General features: G+C 49.3%; 1 protein-coding gene across 9 annotated transcripts in view; it reads right to left on the bottom strand.

Annotated features, from left to right (window-relative positions):
• Positions 1-16,249, bottom strand: part of ANKRD44 (ankyrin repeat domain 44) — a 372,760-nt gene that overhangs the window by 141,999 nt on the left and 214,512 nt on the right. The window lies entirely within an intron of this gene.

The raw sequence follows: 16,249 nt of genomic DNA on the forward strand, positions 1-16,249 counted from the left end.
GGGGCTGTATAGCCGCAGACCAGTCACAGTGCCCATGCTGACCCCTGTCCACCGCCGAAAGCACCTGCAATATGCACATGAGCACCAGAACTGGACCATGGAGCAATGGAAGTAGTTGGCCTGGTCTGATGAATAACATTTTCTTTTACATCATGTGAATGGCCGGATGTGTGCGCGTCATTTACCTGGAAAAGAGGATGCACTATGGTAAGAAGACAAGCTGGCAGAGGCAGTGTGATTCTCTTGGTAATATTTTGCTGGGAGTCCTTTGGTCCTGGCATTCATGTGGATGTGATTGATAAAAGCATGGTACCTGGAAAGAATTCTCAGCACTACCATAGAGGGAAGACAAAACATCCAAAGAAATTTGATACCATGCATTTATTAATCTTCCTATTTTAAGTGTTTTCATTTAAGGATTCGGGTGGTGATGGACCGACATTATATCACACTGAAATTATTTGAGCACTGAAGGCGAATTTATATTAATTGTCAAGTAAGTAGAACCACATAGGAGAGAAATTGTGGTGGAACAAATCATATGTATTGAATCAAAGCATAAGAAATTTTCTTCAAAAAAAACCTCATCCAATTTATGTTAAACAATTGGTCTAAACGATGTCAGATTATGTTATATTTTTATTTTTTCACATGTAATACATCACTTCGAAATAACACGGAGAGAAGGATCACAAAATTGTGACATATGGACCTACCCGTCATTTGAATCTAAGTATTTTTTTATCACTATATATGTTTATTGTGTTGATTAATTTTGTATAAGGTGTTGATTCATATTATAGTAGTTTAACACCTACTGATCTGCGAATGTGAATATACTCGGTGGCGCTGATTACTCTTAAATTTAAATATAGAAACAAATTTAATTACAATTAATTCAAGAATGGTAATTATAGTTTCACCATACAAAAAAATTAGTAGGAAAGAACATTAGAACTATAGCCTGTGAAGCTATATCAATAGTTTGTCAATAAGAGTGCATTTGAGAGACTCTGCCCCAGGTGACCAAAATGGATGAGAACCATAAGATAAACTTACACCCAGACTAACAGAGGTCATCATATTCAGACTGCATGCCAATAATAAAGCTATCAATTTTGATGACTTTATTATTGGTCACTGTGCTAGATTTGGGGCCAACTACAATGTGATATTGAGCCAGTTGGTATGATTGGTGATATTAGAAGCCCTGTGGGCACCAATTTCTGCCAAAGGCAGTGTCGCTTGAGCATTGCTCCCCCACCTATGCTGCTTCTTACCTTAGAAGGCAGTATGTGGCGGTGGCATCTTCTGTTACTGAAGCTAGGAAGGTGGTGCTGGGCTGTGAGCTCATAGCCCAGCATCACACTCCAGTGTATTACCGACATTGAGGAGCAGTAGCCGACAGCTTCATCCCCATGTAATAAGCTTTTGGCTGTTTCTCCTCCATGTCAAAGGCTGGAGCTCCATGTGGGGGAGCTGCAGGGGCATTAAAAATAATGGATGAGTGACATTATGACACTCATTCAGTGTTTTAGTTACCCATTAACTATTAACACCCTAGAAGACCACCTAGATTTGCCTAATGATAGCACCGACCCTGATTATTGCATGAGTTGTCAATTTCAAGCCAGCCACCCAAGGCACCAGGTGATAGAATTAATGTCTACTTTAGCCACACATATCGTTTACAAATTGGAGAAGATCCATTGGGGCCTGTTAGTGCGTTTGAAAGATGATAGAGGCCAATAGGGGCATCTGCCACCATGGTACGACCAGTCTGATAATGATCCTATCAATCAGAATAAGATCATTATCAGGCACCATGGTCTTTTTGGGCCACACACACTGCAATATCGGATCAATTGCTTGAAATAAACATGTATTACCAGCATTTCTCTTAGTTCGGTCATCTAATCCAATAAAGTCCAATTGAAAAATAGCTGAACAATAGACTCAGTTGGAATATTAGGTTTCAAACAAAACCATGAAGAATTAATTGACGGTCCAATTTAACTATTGATTGATAAAACTCTTAATAAAGATGAGAAAGTAAATATCCATCTCTTATGATGCGATTGGATTGGGGAATATTTCTCACATATGACGGATGTACACTTAGATTGTGGTGACTTAAATTTCAAAGCATTCTCCAGTTACAAAGGAATTGTTCATGGATCATATTTGCAAGACACTTTCCTAAAGGAATTTGCACACTAAAAAAGGGAAACTTTGCCTCATGTATTTGTCTGTACCTTTTATTTATCTGATCTTTAAGCTTGTGGACATATTAGGAGTTGAAGGGGGCTTACAGGTGCATGTAATGCTCACCAAATCTAGAAATATTGGACAAAAGATGCTTCAGTACAACTTATGAACTTAAATTTATTGTACATTGAGCATTGTTGACTATAATTTTAGGAGGGCCTAAAATTAGCAGAACGGCCGTTAGCAATGCTGACTCATAGCGCTGGGGTCAGGGCCCTATCTGTGTTGAGATTGTATGTTCTCCCTGTGTTTGTGTGGGTATCTTCTGGGTGTTCCAGTTTTCTCCCGCAGTTCAAAACACTACTGGTAGGAGAATTAGTATTTGTATGTGGTAGGAAATTTAGATTGTAAGCTCCAATGGGGCAGATTGGGGCTATAGCAATAAAAAAAATACTTTTGTGGACAACCTTACACAAGCAACTTGCCAATATGAGATGAGAACAGGTAAACATTGGGAAAAAAACAAAGTCTGACATAACATACATTGCAGGGAAGTTTGTTTATTTATCCAAAAACAGTAATTTGGGTTGAAATCAATTTACACACAAATATGACAGCACTCATTTAGCAACTTAAAAATTATGTGCTTTTCTCACATTTAAAAAAAAAGATACTATTTACTGCTGCAACGGTTTCGTTGCAGCAGTAAAAGAAGGTTACATTTTTTTCTCTACCCATGTTTTTTTTCTTTTCCAGATAGATAAGGGTTTCTTTTAATATCTAATTGAGTAAATATGTTTTTTCATTTGTTTATATTTATATATATTTATAGGCATTATATAGGGTAATACCGCACATTTTATTCTGCAACTTTTAACGATAACTGAAATACCAAACATGTGTATTTTTATTAGGTTGAATCTACATTTATGGTTCATACATGCATGGTTCAGTGTAAGAAGCATATACAGCTCCTAGCTAGCTAGGAACTCAGCTACGCCGCTCATTGCGCTATGTCTATTTACAGTATTAGATGATTTTCCCACGCTAGTGGGGAAATCACCTAATACTGTAAATAGACATCATTGCGTAGCGGAGTTCCTAGCTAACTAGGAGCTGTTTGCGGCGGCTCCTCCCTTTTGTTATTTTGTCTGCAATCAAGCAAGAAGAATCATGGGATGTACAAATATGGGCCCCCCCCGGGCGAAGAATTGAACAGATTACAAGCCAGGACATTTGGAAGTACAAATAACTTTGGGACAGGGGCAAGCCGGACTTTGGATACAAATTTATTTTGGACTTGCTTTACAGCCATTTTTGTATTGAAAGCTGCTTGACAAAAGGAGAAAACTTCATTGGTGAGTATCAGGGAATTTATTATTTTTAATAAAAAAAATATGGTGTGAATGAGGGTGTTTACTGTGGGTTTATTATTTTTAATAAATCCTAGTGGTTTTAATGAGGGTGTAGTGGTTTTGTAAACATTTTCTTTTGTGGAACTACAGGTCCCAGCCTGTCGTTTTTGTCAGGGCATGTTGGCACTTGTGGTTCTCCAAGTGCCAACATGCCCTGGCTGCCGTGGGTATGCTGGTGCTTGTAGTTATACAAGCAGCAGCATGTCCACACTGTTTTGGGCAACCTGGCTGGCTGGCACTTGCAGTTCCACAAAACAAAATGGCGTCCGTTTGTTTTTTTCAAAATGTTTCACCATTACCCTATTACCCACAGCCCACGGGGGAAGGAAGAGCCCTAGTGCTATCAGCACTGCCCTGGGTGTCCCTAGCTGGGGGGGACCACTCATTTTTTTCGGCAGACCCCACTCCCTGGAGAATCCAGCCCAGCGCTGAACAGCCTGGGGTTGGTTAGTCATTATGGCAGGGGACCCCTGCTGCGTGTCCCCCGCTATAGTGCCTCCAACCCCGGCTGGTTTGCCTAATGCTGGTTAAGTAAAAATCGGGGGGACACCACGTAAAATTTTTCCCCAATTTTCACGGAACCAGCAGTAGTCAGGCAGCACTAGGGTTAAGCATGAATAGAGGGAGGACCCCACACTTTTTTTTTTAATACTTTAATCTATTCTTTACAGTTTTTACACTGACAGGCAGTGTTACAGTGATGTGTTTATACAACGCGCTGCTAGCAAGCAGCGTGTTGTATCTGGCGTGGTGAAAAGCAAACTCTCCTGAGTTTGCTTAATCGCAGCTTCATACATTTGAGCCTTGTATAGCTACAGTGGCAAACAGTCGGGAGATTGATCTGTGGCGATTTTGCATGAAATCTCTGCTTCATACATCTGCGAGTTTCAACTCTCCCGAGAGAATCGCTGATTTTGCAAATGCACCTTGATACATTTACCCCCTGATCACTTTCTGTATGTGAGCCAGGTTTCTCCCAAAGCACTAACACTGTTAATCTGTCACTGACTATTATTAGAAGCGTGCTTTGAGGAGACTGCAGATGTGAATATTAATTCTATGGTGAGAGTGTTATATGTTCTTGAATTGAAACTACTGTAGTTATAGGGTAATAACTGTGACACAATGGGGTTCATCATCATCATCATCAACATTTATTTATATAGCGCCAGCAAATTCCGTAGCGCTTTACAATTGGAAACAAACATTAATAAGACAATACTGGGTAATACATACAGACAGAGAGGTAAGAGAACCCTGCTCGAAAGCTTACAATCTATAGGACAATGGGAGTTAGAAACACAAGGGCATGTGCTACATCATATTGCACAATGGACCAGCCAGACTGCAAAGGTAAAAGTACTGAGTGGGCTGTGTGTGTTGCAATGTTGGTCAGAAGGTTGTTGTCTTGCGTTAGCAGTGTAGAGGATGGCAATAGGGTAATCTAGGGAAATTAAGATGATGGTTGAGGAATATCATAACCTTGTCTGAAGAGGTGGGTTTTCAGTGAACGCTTGAAGGTTTGAAGACTAGAGGAAAGTCTTACTGTGCGAGGGAGGGAATTCCACAAAGTAGGTGCAGCCCGGAAAAGATCCTGTAACCGAGAATGGGAGGATGTGATGAGAGTGGAGGAGAGACGTAGATCTTGTGCAGAACGGAGGTGTCGAGTAGGGAGATATTTCAAGACAAGTGAAGAAATGTATGTCGGTGCAATTTTGTTGATGGCCTTATATGTTAGTAGAAGAATTATATATTGGATTCGTTGAAATACAGGCAGCCAATGTAGAGACTGACAGAGTGGCTCAGCAGAGGAATAACGGTTTGTAAGGAAAATCAGTCTAGCCGCTGCGTGCAAAATAGATTGTAGGGGTTCAAGTCTGACTTTGGGAAGACCAGTAAGGAGGGAATTGCAATAGTCGATGCGGGAGATGATAAGTGCATGAATTAATGTTTTTGCGGTGTCTTGTGTCAGATATGTGCGTATTCTGGAAATGTTCTTTAGGTGTATGTAACATGATTTAGATATAGAGTTGATGTGGGGAATAAACGACAGTTGTGAATCAAGGAATACACCTAGGCAACGAGCTTGCGGGGTGGGATTTATGGTCATGTTATCGACAGAAATAGAAATGTCAGGCAGGAAGCTTCTGTTCTTGGGTGGGAATATTATTAATTCAGTTTTTGAAAGATTGAGTTTGAGTTGACGAGAAGACATCCAAGATGAAATGGCAGAAAGACAGTCAGCAACGCGAGACAACACAGATGGTGAAAGATCAGGAGAGGATAGATAAATTTGTGTATCATCCGCATAGAGATGATACTGAAATCCAAAGGAGCTTATTAGTTTTCCAAGAGAAGTGGTGTAGATAGAGAATAGCAGAGGACCTAGGACTGAGCCTTGTGAAATTCCAACTGATAAAGGAAGCGGAGCAGAGGTGGATCCAGAGAAATTAACACTGAAAGAGCGATTAGATAGGTAGGATGAGAACCAGGATAGGACAGTGCCTTCAAGACCTAGGGATTGCAGCGTTTGTATGAGGAGAGAGTGGTCAACAGTGTCAAATGCAGCAGAGAGATCCAGGAGAATTAGAAGAGAGTATTGGGTATTATTTTTTGCAGTGATCAAATCATTGACAACTTTGGTCAGCGCAGTCTCTCTGGAGTGTTGAGAGCGAAAGCCTGACTGAAGAGGATCCAATAAGTTGTTTGCTGTAAGAAAGTGTGTGAGGCGTGTGTAGGCAATTCTCTCGAGAAGCTTGGAGGGGCATGGGAGATGGGGCGGTAATTTATGAGAGCGTTAGGGTCAGAATTCTGTTTTTTTTAAAATGGGAAGCTGAACATGTGCAACGTAACAAACCTTTCCCAAAACTTGTTTTTGAGTAGCAAGATGTCTGTGTGAATGTACATGCATATTTTTACATTTATCAGATCAAAGCCAACAAGGCTGCTCTTTAAATGAACAAAACAAGTGTTCACTGGGAAAATGTATATGTGTCTTTTTAGTGAACAAATAGGAATTACAGTTATAAGGATGAATCAATAACATAATTGTGGGGAATAAGGCCTAATCCTAACTGCAATGTAACTATGTTATATCAAATGAATCCATTGATAAATGGAACTACTAAGGTATAAAATGTGAAATCAGAGGGTCTGGGGTGTGTTTACCTGGTGCTTCTACTCACCTCTATGTTAAAAGATAGCAGCAACACTTTCAGGGAAAGCTGATAAGCTTCAAAGGCCCTGGGGTAAACTGCATCCTGACATAGGAGAGTTTTTTGACACCTAATGAGACGTAATGGCTTGCTGTATCTTATGTAGACAAGGCAACACATGAAGGTTATCTATGCAGTCATATATAAATATGAACTTCAAAGAAAATGCCTTCATATTTCATATTTTGGGAAATCTGTGTGCCTCTCCATACTGAGGGGCAGAAACCACACCAGGATTGTGAATTACAGGTACTAGTGGTACCAGGGAACAGCTGTAGTCACATGTCTTTGGGAAAGGCATGTCATATTGTTATAATTCCATAATGTTTGGTATTTAAATGTGCGGGAGATTATGAGCAGTCTATTGACAGGGAAGTTATGTTTCTGGATATATCTGAGAAAAGTTAAGACAGGTCAAAACTTAGGCATAGTTTTGAACAAACCCTAGTTGACACTCAAGGGACATTTCCGCCCTCACATTAGCATCGAGACTACACCTGTAAACGCTGTCCCATTTGATTTTGCTTAAAATTCTGTGTTGTGACCCTTCACAACACTGTCAAGTCTTTTGGGAAATCAATCATCATTGATAAGCTGTCCATCTTCAAGCCAATTTCCCTTTGCGCAGAATATGTCACTTATCTGTAAGTTATAATCTGAATTGAATACGTTTATTTTAAACTGTTTTGCTTGTGTATGTATGACAATTGTTTATTAAATGTCTTTATAACCTGTAAGCATTGTACTTTTTGTATATTTGATCTAAAAATTTAAGTGATGTCCTTATTGCTGTAAACAAATTCACTGCCTGTCTAAAAGAGATTGCTTGACCATGCTAAACCTTTAAATGCTGAGGGGTGAATTGTGAATACATCTGTATACCAAGTCGAGTGTGTGCCTGTGTGAAGATACCGGGTTTTCTGGCCCAATGCTACCCAATTCACTCTGGCTGGCCACCCACGGGTGCCTTCCTATGCCAGGGAAGTCTATCCAGTACCTTCTAGGATTCGTATAGTCACTCAGGCAAATGCAGTTACAAAAGTACAACAGTACATTTATTGTCATACAAACACTAGAATATTATGTACACAGTAAATAAATGTCAGGCAGGATTACCACATCATCTCTCCCTTACCCCACTAGTTTAAGGAGTTATAGTCACCCGGCTGTCCAGACTTCACGACCTATGGATCTCTCTCAGCTGCATGTATAGACTATAGTAGAGAACGACAACTCAAAACCAGTCTTGCACTCTTCATCAAAAAAATCCAAGAATGAACACCCCCTCCCCCCTGGAGTGGCTTCTTATATATCAGGTCTAATTTCCACAGTGTTTTCCCCTCCCTAGGCAAACCCCTGGGTCTATTCTTAACCATTGGTCAGTGCAGGACTAGGGAGGTTGGAGAGGGCAGTGAAGATGAGCTGTCCTTCCACAGTAGCCCCCTGCTGGGATGCAGACAGAACGTCTGGACTAGTCCTATGGAGAACAATTGATACTAATTGGCTTCCCCTACTTCCAAGGATAAGGTAGCAGTGAGCCCCTCCTAAAATTAACCCCTTACACTACTTTGTGATGTCACAGGGTCCCCAGCTGTTCCATGCTTCCTGTAGAGGAAGGAGGGAGGAGAATGAATGCACCTCCAGCCCTCTCACTTGTATCCTGGACACCACCTGATCTTTACCCATAACCCGCCTGGCTTCAGTTTAAGGACAATGAATAACATTACTGCAAGTCATCAATATATAATACACAATATACATATTTACATTGAACTACGATGTCCCCTTAACCACATGTAATTGGACAATGCAGTTGTAGTCTGATAAGCTGGGGAACAAAAGCAAGGGCTATAAAAAGTACTATAATCCACATTATGTGAGAAACGAGAAACAGAATGGTCACAGGGCTATCATACTCGTTTCGTCACAGCCTGCATGTACATTTGTGTCATAAAGCCTTGAGGGATTAAGTGTTAACCATTTGATTGCTGGTGTGTGCCTTGCCAACTGTGTGCAACAAGGAGTGCTCATTGTGTGCCAGTGTGAGGCAGTATATTGGGGTCCTAGTGCCCTTATTCAATAGGTGGTGGCAAACCGAAGGGGTGTGGTTGTGTGAGCGCTGAGCGAGGGCGATTCAGCAAATCTGTAACATGTGCGATAGGTGAGAGGAACATTGAGTGCTGGAATCGTATGTAACCTCATACAGTAAACACTTCCAAGTCACAAGTGCGCAGAGTGCGGGTTGTGATTGGTAAAGGCATTTAGGAGAGGTATCCTGACAAAATAGAGGTGATCTATTGTTTGATTGTGTGAATATATGTTACGATATTAAATCAGGGATTAGACAGAAGGGGCTATTCGTGACAGTCTTCATTTGAGAGGAGTCTCAGAAACTAATTAGCCTGTATTTTCACATATACTTGAAGTTAATGTATACTTTTATACATGCTTGGAGCAAGTGTAAACTTAAATTATATGTTGCGAACACAGAGAACTTACTGTTATTTATAAGGGATAACTCATAACGGCAGTGTAAATATGTTATATCAAATGAATCCATTGATAAGTTTAGTTAAAGTGTTAAATGTGAAGACAGAGTCTGATGGAAATGTATTTGCACATTCCAGTGTGAAAAGATAGGAGTGTCACCTGGGGCAGCTACAAAGAGCACCTGCTGTGAGATAGCCTGACCTGGGATGGAGTTTTGGACACCTGAATAGACTTTGTGGGGCCGATCACAGCTGGAGATTTTAAAGTCCAATACAGGTATATAGAAATATGAACTTCAAAAAAAAATGTCTTCATAGTTCATATTTTGGGAAAAATGGGTGTTACTTCATACTAAGGAGCAGAAATCGCACCAGGGTTGTGAATTACATGTACTGGCGGTATCGGAAACAGCTATACTCACATATCTTTTCCAAAGATGTCATAATTCCATCATGTTTGGTATTTAAATGTGCGGGACATTATGAACGGTTTATTGAAAGGTGAGTTCTGTCTCTGGGATATATCTGTGAAGAATTATAAAGTGACACCAGGGCCGGACTGGCCATCTGGCACTTCTGGCAAATGCCAGAAGGGCCGATGGCTGGATGGGCCAGCCCGACTTTTCTTGGCTCCCTGGTGGTTGGTTCCCCAGGAACCAGCCACCTCTGTTGCACGCTCCCCTGCTCCCTCCCCCTTATGCTCTGCACACTGTTCCATTCAATCTGGACACAGTTTGTACATTTTTTTTTTCTGAAGGTGGGAGGGGATAGCAGGGGTGCCGCGATTTTCGGTGAAGGGGGTCGCGGGTGCCGCGATTTTCGTGGGGGGGTGTTCGTGGGGTGCCGAGTGTGAGAGAGCGCAGTGTATGGTAATTATGCTAAGAGCTGGAGGGAGGGGTGAGGATGTCGTGCAGGTGAGAGCAGCTGAGAGTGGAAGGGCAGGTCTGTGGCTTTGTGACCTATTTTGTTTAAGCTTGACTTTTGTTTCCTCTATTTGCCTTATTATTATTTTTTCTAGCATTGTTCCTTTGTTTCATGTTGAGCTGCTATGTACACAATTTTGAAATACAGATATAACAGATATAAATGTACATAGTTACTTTCTTCAGCTCAAAAAAAATATGCCTTATAGGATATGGGGATTATATATATATATATATATATATATATATATATATATATATATATATATATATATATATATATATAGGGAAGGGGGTGTAGAGAGAGGGGTAAGAGAGCCAGGGGAGTAGGGGGTGCTGGGAGAGAGGGGTGAGATCCAGGGGTGAAGGAGGTGCAGAGAGAGGGGTGAGAGAGCCAGGGGTGAAGGAGGTGCAGAGAGAGGGGTGAGAGAGCTAGGGGGGAAGAGGGTGCTCGGAGAGGGGTGAGAGAGCCAGGAGGGAAGGGGGTGCAGAGAGAGGGGTGAGAGCCAGCGGAGTAGGGGGTGCTCGGAGAGGGGTGAGAGAGCCAGGGGAGTAGGGGGTGCTGAAAGAGGGGTGAGAGAGCCAGGGGAAAAGGGGGTGCAGAGAAAGGGGTGAGAAAACCAGCGGAGAAGGGGGTGCTGGGAGAGGGGTGAGAGCCAGGGGGGAAGGGGATGCAGAGAGAGGGGTGAGAGCCAGGGGGGAAGGGGATGCAGAGAAAGGGGTGAGAAAACCAGCGGAGAAGGGGGTGCTGGGAGAGGGGTGAGAGCCAGGGGGGAAGGGGATGCAGAGAGAGGGGTGAGAGAGCCAGGGGGGAAGGGGATGCAGAGAGAGGGGTGAGAGAGCCATGGGGGAAGGGGATGCAGAGAGAGGGGTGAGAGAGCCATGGGGGAAGGGGGTGCAGAGAGAGGGGTGAGAGAGCCAGGGGGGAAGGGGGTGCAGAGAGAGGGGTGAGAGAGCCAGGGGGGAAGGGGGTGCAGAGAGAGGGGTGAGAGAGCCAGGGGGGAAGGGGGTGCAGAGAGAGGGGTGAGAGAGCCAGGGGGGAAGGGGGTGCAGAGAGAGGGGTGAGAGAGCCAGGGGGGAAGGGGGTGCAGAGAGAGGGGTGAGAGAGCCAGGGGGAAGGGGGTGCAGAGAGAGGGGTGAGAGAGCCATGGGGGAAGGGGGTGCAGAGAGAGGGGTGAGAGAGCCAGGAGGAAAGGGGGTGCAGAGAGACGGGTGAGAGAGCCAGGAGGAAAGGGGGTGCAGAGAGAGGGGTGAGAGAGCCAGGAGTAAAGGGGGTGCAGAGAGAGGGGTGAGAGAGCCAGGAGGAAAGGGGGTGCAGAGAGAGGGGTGAGAGAGCCAGGAGTAAAGGGGGTGCAGAGAGAGGGGTGAGAGTCCGCGGAGTAGGGGGTGCTGGGAGAGGGGTGAGAGAGCCAGGGGGGAAGGAGGTGCAGAGAGGGGTGAGAGAGCCAGGGGAGTAGGGGGTGCTGTGAGAGGGGTGAGAGAGCCAGGGGTGAAGGGGGTGCAGAGAAAGGGGTGAGAAAACCAGTGGAGTAGGGGGTGCTGGGAGAGGGGTGAGAGAGCCAGGGGGGAAGGGGGTGCAGAGAGAGTGGTGAGAGAGCCACGGGAGTAGGGGATGCTGGGAGAGGAGTGAGAGAGGCAGGGGGGAAGAGGGCGCAGAGAGAGGGGTGAGAGAGCCAGGAGGGAAGGGGGTGCAGAGAGAGGGGTGACAGCCAGCGGAGTAGGGGGTGCTAGGAGAGGGGTGAGAGAGCCAGGGGGGAAGGAGGTGCAGAGAGGGGTGAGAGAGCCAGGGGAGTAGGGGGTGCTGTAAGAGGGGTGAGAGAGCCAGGGGGGAAGGGGGTGCAGAGAAAGGGGTGAGAAAACCAGTGGAGTAGGGGGTGCTGGGAGAGAGGTGAGAGCCAGGGGGGAAGGGGATGCAGAGAGAGGGGTAAGAGCCAGGGGGGAAGGGGATGCAGAGAGAGGGGTGAGAGAGCCAGGGGGGAAGGGGATGCAGAGAGAGGGGTGAGAGAGCCAGGGGGGAAGGGGATGCAGAGAGAGGGGTGAGAGAGCCAGGGGGGAAGGGGGTGCAGAGAGAGGGGTGAGAGAACCAGGGGGGAAGGGGTGCAGAGAGAGGGGTGAGAGAGCCAGGGGGAAGGGGGTGCAGAGAGAGGGGTGAGAGAGCCAGGGGGGAAGGGGGTGCAGAGAGAGGGGTGAGAGAGCCAGGGGGGAAGGGGTTGCAGAGAGAGGGGTGAGAGAGCCAGGGGGGAAGGGGGTGCAGAGAGAGGGGTGAGAGAGCCAGGGGGAAGGGGGTGCAGAGAGAGGGGTGAGAGAGCCAGGGGGAAAGGGGGTGCAGAGAGAGGGGTGAGAGAGCCAGGAGTAAAGGGGGTGCAGAGAGAGGGGTGAGAGTCCGCAAAGTAGGGGGTGCTGGGAGGGGGGTGAGAGAGCCAGGGGGGAAGGGGGTGCAGAGAGAGGGGTGAGAGAGCCAGGGGGGAAGGGGGTGCAGAGAGAGGGGTGAGAGCCAGGGGGGAAGGGGATGCAGAGAGAGGGGTGAGAGCCAGGGAGGAAGGGGATGCAGAGAAAGGGGTGAGAAAACCAGCGGAGAAGGGGGTGCTGGGAGAGGGGTGAGAGCCAGGGGGGAAGGGGATGCAGAGAGAGGGGTGAGAGAGCCAGGGGGGAAGGGGATGCAGAGAGAGGGGTGAGAGAGCCAGGGGGGAAGGGGATGCAGAGAGAGGGGTGAGAGAGCCATGGGGGAAGGGGGTGCAGAGAGAGGGGTGAGAGAGCCAGGGGGGAAGGGGGTGCAGAGAGAGGGGTGAGAGAGCCAGGGGGGAAGGGGGTGCAGAGAGAGGGGTGAGAGAGCCAGGGGGGAAGGGGGTGCAGAGAGAGGGGTGAGAGAGCCAGGGGGGAAGGGGGTGCAGAGAGAGGGGTGAGAGAGCCAGGGGGGAAGGGGGTGCAGAGAGAGGGGTGAGAGAGCCAGGGGGAAGGGGGTGCAGAGAGAGGGGTGAGAGAGCCAGGGGGGAAGGGGGTGCAGAGAGAGGGGTGAGAGAGCCAGGAGGAAAGGGGGTGCAGAGAGACGGGTGAGAGAGCCAGGAGGAAAGGGGGTGCAGAGAGAGGGGTGAGAGAGCCAGGAGTAAAGGGGGTGCAGAGAGAGGGGTGAGAGAGCCAGGAGGAAAGGGGGTGCAGAGAGAGGGGTGAGAGAGCCAGGAGTAAAGGGGGTGCAGAGAGAGGGGTGAGAGTCCGCGGAGTAGGGGGTGCTGGGAGAGGGGTGAGAGAGCCAGGGGGGAAGGAGGTGCAGAGAGGGGTGAGAGAGCCAGGGGAGTAGGGGGTGCTGTAAGAGGGGTGAGAGAGCCAGGGGGGAAGGGGGTGCAGAGAAAGGGGTAAGAAAACCAGTGGAGTAGGGGGTGCTGGGAGAGGGGTGAGAGAGCCAGGGGGGAAGGGGGTGCAGAGAGAGTGGTGAGAGAGCCACGGGAGTAGGGGATGCTGGGAGAGGAGTGAGAGAGGCAGGGGGGAAGAGGGCGCAGAGAGAGGGGTGAGAGAGCCAGGAGGGAAGGGGGTGCAGAGAGAGGGGTGACAGCCAGCGGAGTAGGGGGTGCTAGGAGAGGGGTGAGAGAGCCAGGGGGGAAGGAGGTGTAGAGAGGGGTGAGAGAGCCAGGGGAGTAGGGGGTGCTGTAAGAGGGGTGAGAGAGCCAGGGGGGAAGGGGGTGCAGAGAAAGGGGTGAGAAAACCAGTGGAGTAGGGGGTGCTGGGAGAGGGGTGAGAGCCAGGGGGGAAGGGGATGCAGAGAGAGGAGTAAGAGCCAGGGGGGAAGGGGATGCAGAGAGAGGGGTGAGAGAGCCAGGGGGGAAGGGGATGCAGAGAGAGGGGTGAGAGAGCCAGGGGGGAAGGGGATGCAGAGAGAGGGGTGAGAGAGCCAGGGGGGAAGGGGGTGCAGAGAGAGGGGTGAGAGAACCAGGGGGGAAGGGGTGCAGAGAGAGGGGTGAGAGAACCAGGGGGGAAGGGGTGCAGAGAGAGGGGTGAGAGAGCCAGGGGGAAGGGGGTGCAGAGAGAGGGGTGAGAGAGCCAGGGGGGAAGGGGGTGCAGAGAGAGGGGTGAGAGAGCCAGGGGGGAAGGGGTTGCAGAGAGAGGGGTGAGAGAGCCAGGGGGGAAGGGGGTGCAGAGAGAGGGGTGAGAGAGCCAGGGGGAAGGGGGTGCAGAGAGAGGGGTGAGAGAGCCAGGGGGGAAAGGGGGTGCAGAGAGAGGGGTGAGAGAGCCAGGAGTAAAGGGGGTGCAGAGAGAGGGGTGAGAGTCCGCAAAGTAGGGGGTGCTGGGAGGGGGGTGAGAGAGCCAGGGGGGAAGGGGGTGCAGAGAGAGGGGTGAGAGAGCCAGGGGGGAAGGGGGTGCAGAGAGAGGGGTGAGAGAGCCAGGGGGGAAGGGGGTGCAGAGAGAGGGGTGAGAGAGCCAGGGGGGAAGGGGGTGCAGAGAGAGGGGTGAGAGAGCCAGGGGGGAAGGGGGTGCAGAGAGAGGGGTAAGAGAGCCAGGGGGGAAGGGGGTGCAGAGAGAGGGGTGAGAGAGCCAGGGGGGAAGGGGGTGCAGAGAGAGGGGTGAGAGAGCCAGGGGGGAAGGGGGTGCAGAGAGAGGGGTGAGAGAGCCAGGGGGGAAGGGGGTGCAGAGAGAGGGGTGAGAGAGCCAGGAGGAAAGGGGGTGCAGAGAGACGGGTGAGAGAGCCAGGAGGAAAGGGGGTGCAGAGAGAGGGGTGAGAGAGCCAGGAGTAAAGGGGGTGCAGAGAGAGGGGTGAGAGAGCCAGGAGGAAAGGGGGTGCAGAGAGAGGGGTGAGAGAGCCAGGAGTAAAGGGGGTGCAGATAGAGGGGTGAGAGAGCCAGGGGGAAGGGGGTGCAGAGAGAGGGGTGAGAGAGCCAGGAGGAAAGGGGGTGCAGAGAGACGGGTGAGAGAGCCAGGAGGAAAGGGGGTGCAGAGAGAGGGGTGAGAGAGCCAGGAGTAAAGGGGGTGCAGAGAGAGGGGTGAGAGAGCCAGGAGGAAAGGGGGTGCAGAGAGAGGGGTGAGAGAGCCAGGAGTAAAGGGGGTGCAGAGAGAGGGGTGAGAGTCCGCGGAGTAGGGGGTGCTGGGAGAGGGGTGAGAGAGCCAGGGGGGAAGGGGGTGCAGAGAAAGGGGTGAGAAAACCAGTGGAGTAGGGGGTGCTGGGAGAGGGGTGAGAGAGCCAGGGGGGAAGGGGGTGCAGAGATAGTGGTGAGAGAGCCAGGGGAGTAGGGGATGCTGGGAGAGGAGTGAGAGAGGCAGAAGGGAAGAGGGCACAGAGAGAGGGGTGAGAGAGCCAGGAGGGAAGGGGGTGCAGAGAGAGGGGTGACAGCCAGCGGAGTAGGGGGTGCTAGGAGAGGGGTGAGAGAGCCAGGGGGGAAGGAGGTGCAGAGAGAGGGGTGAGAGAGCCAGGGGAGTAGGGGGTGCTGAAAGAGGGGTGAAAGAGCCAGGGGGGAAGGGGGTGCAAAGAAAGGGGTAAGAAAACCAGCGGAGTAGGGGTGCTGGGAGAGGGGTGAGAGAGCCAGTGGGGAAGGGGATGCAGAGAGAGGGGTGAGAGAGCCAGGGGGGAAGGGGGTGCAGAGAGAGGGGTGAGAGAGCCAGGGGGGAAGGGGGTGCAGAGAGAGGGGTGAGAGAGCCAGGGGGGAAGGGGGTGCAGAGAGAGGGGTGAGAGAGCCAGGGGGGAAGGGGGTGCAGAGAGAGGGGTGAGAGAGCCAGGGGGGAAGGGGGTGCAGAGAGAGGGGTGAGAGAGCCAGGGGGGAAGGGGGTGCAGAGAGAGGGGTGAGAGAGCCAGGGGGAAGGGGGTGCAAAGAGAGGGGTGAGAGAGCCAGGGGGGAAGGGGGTGCAGAGAGAGGGGTGAGAGAGCCAGGAGGAAAGGGGGTGCAGAGAGAGGGGTGAGAGAGCCATGAGGAAAGGGGGTGCAGAGAGAGGGGTGAGAGAGCCAGGAGTAAAGGGGGTGCAGAGAGAGGGGTGAGAGTCAGCGGAGTAGGGGGTGCTGGGAGAGGAGTGAGAGAGCC

This window comes from Mixophyes fleayi, chromosome 7, assembly GCF_038048845.1.
Source record: "Mixophyes fleayi isolate aMixFle1 chromosome 7, aMixFle1.hap1, whole genome shotgun sequence".
Lineage (NCBI taxonomy): Eukaryota > Metazoa > Chordata > Amphibia > Anura > Limnodynastidae > Mixophyes > Mixophyes fleayi.